The sequence below is a fragment of the Lactuca sativa genome, chromosome 2, assembly GCF_002870075.4.
Source record: "Lactuca sativa cultivar Salinas chromosome 2, Lsat_Salinas_v11, whole genome shotgun sequence".
Classification (NCBI taxonomy): domain Eukaryota; kingdom Viridiplantae; phylum Streptophyta; class Magnoliopsida; order Asterales; family Asteraceae; genus Lactuca; species Lactuca sativa.
Genome location: NC_056624.2, coordinates 194,825,209 through 194,831,480, shown reverse-complemented (window position 1 = coordinate 194,831,480; position 6,272 = coordinate 194,825,209). Strand labels below are relative to the sequence as shown.

General features: G+C 37.9%; 1 non-coding gene across 1 annotated transcript; it reads right to left on the bottom strand.

The window, feature by feature from the left end:
- Nucleotides 1-5,337: 5,337 nt before the first annotated feature.
- LOC111899935 (small nucleolar RNA R71) lies at nt 5,338-5,444 on the bottom strand. Its single transcript, XR_002853083.1, has one exon. It is a non-coding gene; the product is annotated as a small nucleolar RNA R71 (small nucleolar RNA).
- Between the last annotated feature and the right edge of the window lie 828 nt (nt 5,445-6,272).

Here is a 6,272-nt window from a genome sequence, read left to right as displayed (position 1 = left end):
AGATAACAATCTTAACACAAACATACAAAAGTAATTATCGTAACACCAAAAATCATAGTTTAAACTTTAGAATCATTCCAACTAAGAAACATCATAATCTAATCTTTCATTCGCCTCTTCCACATATGATTGTCATCTAAATCTAACATGTTTAAAGTTTGTGCAATCTCCACATAAACAAAAAATGAAAATTTTGTTAGTATTTAATAAAAAATAATAATTGTATAAAAAAAGAACAAGGATTGTAAATTTTTTACCCAGGCTATATCATCATCGTTCAAGATGTCGTCAACGTTGTTTATTATTAGGTTTGTAGACTTTCTCACTCAATCTGGGTGCATAACAAAACTTCAATTATCAATGTCGATAAACTAGTCCGATACTCATTTACAACTCTACCACATATGTTAAACGTGGACACGGATGCCACACTTGAGATTTGTATCGCCGATATGTCTAACAACAAAAGAATTAAATTGTAACGACATTAATATATAAAGAAAACATGAAAGTGTAACATCAATAAAAATCATTCTAATTTAAAACTTTTTCGAGCATTCGAAAACCGTTATTTATTACAAAATGTTTTCAAAATAGTTTCATATCAGAGTATCCCAAAAATCAAATCATAAAAATACGAGGAGGTGCACGATCACGCATTCGCCTTCTCGCGATCATCCGAAGTACCTGAAACAAAATCTAAAACTGTAAGTCTGAAGCTTTGTGAGTTCCCCCAAAATACCAACGCGATACAAATCGTAACTATATCATAATAAACAACATGCATATAGAGTCTACAGTATGACTGGACCGCCCGCACCGGGCCTTCAGTCTGTCTAAGCCCACTCTCATAACTTTCAGCATGTCTGGTCCACCCTACTGGGCCTTCGCCCTGTCTGGACCGTCCTCCGGGCCTTCGGCCTAACTGGTACTCCCCATTGGGCCTGTAATCCATCCGGGCCGCCCTGGGTATGTTGGCCTACAGCACAAAGCAGGTACGCCTCAACCCACGCCCAATCATACAATCAACACATAGATAACAATGTTGGTAGGTATAAACAGTCAAACCGATCTAACAGATCACTAATCATAGCATCATTCTATATACCAGGATACCGACCTAACAGGTCACTAAGCATATCATCATGCGATAACCAGGATAACAATCCAAAAGAAGGGTCGGCATTGGTGCCTTTAACCCTATCGATATAGTGAGAAGAACTCACTTCACAATGTTGATCGGAAGTGAAATATCAAACTCCCAAAACACGAATCCAAACACCAACACTTACAACCACCATTGATCCACTTCCACAAATTCCCAAATTACCAAAATACCCTCAGAAGTCAAATTGGGTCAACCCTTGGTCAAAGTCAAAGTCAACGGTCAAGTGGCTAATGAGCTGTGTGTGGTATTTTGGGGAACTCACTAAGCTTCGTGCTTACCGTGTTATGTATTATGTGTTTCAGGTTTTTCTCCGGATCGCGGGAAGGCACCGACTTGATTGTACACACCAGTGAAAAAGTTATGTTTTGAGGATCCTGGATTTTAATCAAACAATTATGGAGTTGTGATTTGTGAATTTAATAAATGAGATTTTTGGTGAAATGCGTTATGAGAATTATGTGATTTTAAATGAAAATTTTGTTTGATTTTTTTTGCTTTTACAAGTTGGTATCAGAGCCTTGGTTTGATGGATTCGAATACACCTTCGGGTATATCTAGACTCAAACTGGGGATTTGAGAAAAAATTTCAAAAGAAATGATTTTTCTAAAACGAGCAAGAGTTTCTAAGAGAAAAAGAGAAGGAGCAGTGTGTACAATCAGCCAGAGCCCGAATGGTGATTTCCCAAAATACCCTTACTTATTTGTGTTATGAGTTATCATTGAGATATTAGTGATGCGTGCTAGGAGGTAGGCTAGATATTTCATATTTTAGGGTTAGAGTTGCCTGATTTGTGATGACTTAGCCTAGGAATTTTGCTATCTGTGATGTGCTTTGAGTATGTGCGGAGTAAGAGTATCCAGCATGAATATTTCAGAGATAGAGCTTTGAGTAGAGGAGTAATCTATGAAAGATACCTATATGAGCATTGGAGGAGCTTACTGAGAGAGTAGTTAGATACCCGCGTGGGGTAGAGTTGCTTGAATTCGGTGACACCTTTTGAGTGTGAGTAGAGCAAATAGAGTTGTAACCTAGAGTGGTTTTACGTGCTGGTGGAGATTATTTGATGCCTGAATGCTGCTTGCTTCGTGCTTTAAGGAACTCTCGATGATGGGAGTCAGCTACTAAGTGAATATGAGGATATTCAGGAGGTAGATGGTTGGCATCATAAGGATTTCTTCATCAGCTGATGGCAGAGAAGTGTGAGAACCTAGGAAGAGCCTAGGGAGTAGCTTTAGTCAGATGAGTACGCTGATAGAGGAGAGTATTCGTTGGAGAGCGACTAGGTTTAACGGGATTGGTTATCGAGAAGGTTGATCAGCTACTTAGGAAATTTGGTACAATCTGTGTGGAAAGTATGGGTAGATGTGACAGGTAGTATGGCCCCCTACTAATGAAAACAAAGGACCTGTACTCAAAACATGGAGAATTCCAGAGGTTCTAAGTAGCATATTGAGAGGAGATAACATGGTTCGAGTACCATGATTCGTAGCAGATTGAGAGGAGATAACATGGTTCAAGTACCATGATTTGTAGCAGATCGAGAGGTGATCACATGGTTCGAGTACCATGATTCGTGGCAGTTAGTGCTTCTGGTTTTACCAGTTATCCCGTTGAGTTTGATTAGACTAATATCAGATGTGATAGAGTGTAGGGCCTGAGGGCCCTATCGAACGAGTTTCAATTGAGCATACCTTGAGAAGGAAATCGAGTTAGTTTCTGAGAGATTTTTGGTGAGATGCCAATTGGAGTCTGATATTGTCATATTTATACATATTTTTAGGCAATATTTAAGTACATTTTTATATATTTTTTGGTCATTTGCATAGAATAATGGTACTTATAATGTTAAATTATATTTTGCAGCCAAAAAGAAGACATTTTGAAGAAAAGGGACTAAAAGCGTTAAAGAATGGAACTTTTGGGGGTTGAAGGCTTAAAAGACAAGAAAATCAGAAAAAGGCGCATTCATGAGGTGAAAATGATAAGATTCACAAGGTGAGTATGGCTTTTGGAAGATAAACATCGCGGATCAGGAATCCATGTTGAATACGGATACTTACGGATTCATGAGGTGAACTTTGAATATTCACGAGGTGAATCGGGGAAAAATTCAATAGTATATATATCCTTGATCCCTACGACTTTAAGGAGGTTGGCTGGCTTAGAAGGGTTCCTGGAGACGAAATTCAGAGGAAAAGAAGATTTGGAAGTTGGTTTTAATACCAAGGAAGAAGAAGTTCATAATTTGGTTTAAAAGATTGGTACACTTAAACATGTCTTTGATTATAGTGTTTGTTTGTTTAGCTGTTAGTATGTCCAGCTAAATCTAGCTGCTTCTGTTAGCTAGATGAAGTTGGAACTCATGGTTTTAATGCATTAGATTTAACTTTACTTGTTGGTGATATGCTTGTGTTAATTGATTTTACCTAGCATGCTTTAGTTAATGATTTGATTGCTTTAAATTCTTGTTATGTGTAGTTAGTGAACACAAATCTGCATGAATCTGAATACCTAATAACATAGTGAACACTAGTTTATTAGAGCTAAGATCAAACCAATCTTATATAAGTAATTGAATCATTGAATTAAGCTGTGTTAGAGAACTCATATTATGACTGTAATTGTGTTTTGATTAATCAATCTTTCATGGCTCCAATCTTATTTAATAATTGATTATGTGTTAACTATTGTGTGACCATACATAGATTTACATGAATTGATTAATAATTAGTAGATTTAGAACTAAATTGCTAATACTTCTTTTATTGGTAACCAACAGTAATAGTCCTAACTAATGTATAACCATTGAGCGAAAGCGGATTCGAACTAACAGAAGTGTTTTGTTTGTTGATTAAGTTTTTGTTAAAGAATTAAGTTCATCTAAACTTGCAAAATTAGATAATAACCCTTTAGCTTGTTAATAATTAGATTAAATTAGTGGTAAATAGATTAATTATAACACCGTTCCCTATGATCAACACCCGACTTACCTAAGCTATACTGTAATCTGACTAGGTACACTACCTACAAGTGCATAGTTAGTCTAAGTTTGTTAGGTTATAAATATTAAAATTAGTGGGTACTCCCGTGCACATCAAGTTTTTGGCGCCGTTGCCGGGGAACGGCTTAGTTTATTTTTTATTTATTTGTTTTAGGTTAATCGATCCTTTTTGTGGGATAAAACCTGCAAAAAGTTAATTTTCCAGCAAAGTTTTTATTATCATTAGTTTTTTTTCTGTTTGTTTGGTTTTCACAACGTGAGGGGCACCTCTCACGACGTGAATTTAGTAGTTATCAGTTTTTATTCATTTTGTTCTTATTTTCTAGGAAGGTTTGATTTTTTCTGATTACAGAACTCACAACGTGAGCATATAGCATCACGACGTGAGAACTGTGATTTTTAGTTTTCTTTAGTTTTTTAGTTTATTTTTCTATTTTCGTTCATTTTTACGTTGTTATTTTGTTTAGTTTGCAGGAGTTCATGACCAGAAGCTCTAACACACCTTTGGTGCCACCACTTGAAGATCCGGAGTCATCCCTTCACAAAAATAAGAACAAGAACGCGAAGGAAGATCACACACCAAAGAAGACGTCATTGCAAGAACTAAAATCAGCCTTTTCAAGGAAGTCGGGAAAGAAGACAGGAGAGTCAAGTTCAACCTCAAAGGATAAGGGTAAAGTTGAAGAACTTGGTCCAGTTTTTAATCCACACGAATCGGAATACGAGTCAGATCCAGAATTTGAAATATTTGCGAGTGAGCCCGAAGACAAGCAAGAGGACAAAATGGCAAACATTGAGGAGATGTCCATGGGAGCTTACAAGAAGCGGATCCGAGAGGATGTGGGTCCCAGTTTAGTCCAACCCGCAATACCTGCCACGGCCACATTCGAGCTGAAGGGGCACATCTTGACTGCACTGAAGGATATCCCATTTTATGGGAAGGAGCATGAGGATGCTTTTAAGCATCTCGATGAAGTCAATGACATTGCGGATTACTTCAATGTCCCAAATGTCAATAGAAACACCGTCTTGCTCAGGATGCTTCCCATTACTTTTAAGGGAGCTGCTAAGGAGTGGTTAAAATCACTTCCACCTGGTACGATCACCACTTGGGCTCAAATACGTGAGCAGTTTCTTGACCAATTTTCCCCACCATCCAAGATAGTAAAACTCAAGAAGGCGATACCTAACTTTGAACAACAACTGGGGGAGTCATTATACAAAGCATGGGAGCGTTATAAAGGCTTGATCAGAAATTGCCCTCAACATGATCTTAATGTTCAACAAGAGATGTCAATCTTCTATGATGGGGTCAATGTTATGACAAGACAACTCCTTGATTCGTAAGGACCTTTGACAAAGAAAAATCCAAGAGAGGTCAAGGAGCTAATTGAAGAATTCGCGAAGCACTATCGTGAGTACCACAACCTTAGGCAAGATGGAATCAAAGGAAGTGGAGGTGCACAAACTGAAGAAATAGCATCTAAGATGGCTATGCTGAATAATATGGACCAGAGGTTAACACAAATGGACCGATCAATTCATGCTATAAGAGTTGGTTGCGAACGGTGTAATGGTCCACACTTAACCAAGGACTGCAATTTGAATGAGTATGGGAATAAAAAGGCTCAAGTATGCTACTCGAGTGGGGACAAGTATGATGAAGACTGGAGGAAACCGAAGAAAGAGTGGCTGCCATATGAAGAATACAAGAAGCAAAAGGAAGAGAAGTATAGGCAAACAAGCCGAGGCTTCTACCAAAAGGAGCAGCCACCAACTGAGAAAAAACTCGATCTAGAGACCATGTTAGTTAAGTTTATGGAAGCTTCAGAAAAGAGACACGAGGCTACTGATTCTGCTATTGATGAACAAAGAACTTTGATGAAGAATCATCACGCAATGATGGTAGAACAGCAGGCTTTAATAAAAAATCAACAAGCCTCCATCAATAATCTTGAAGTGCAACTTGGTCAACTTACCACTTTGGTTCATGAGAAGATGTCCCCGAAAAATCCTGAAAAGAAGACCCAATCTCACGTAATGGTCATCGATATTGAAGACGAGGCAATTTCTGAGTTCCTGGAAGCCTTGGAAGAAGAGCC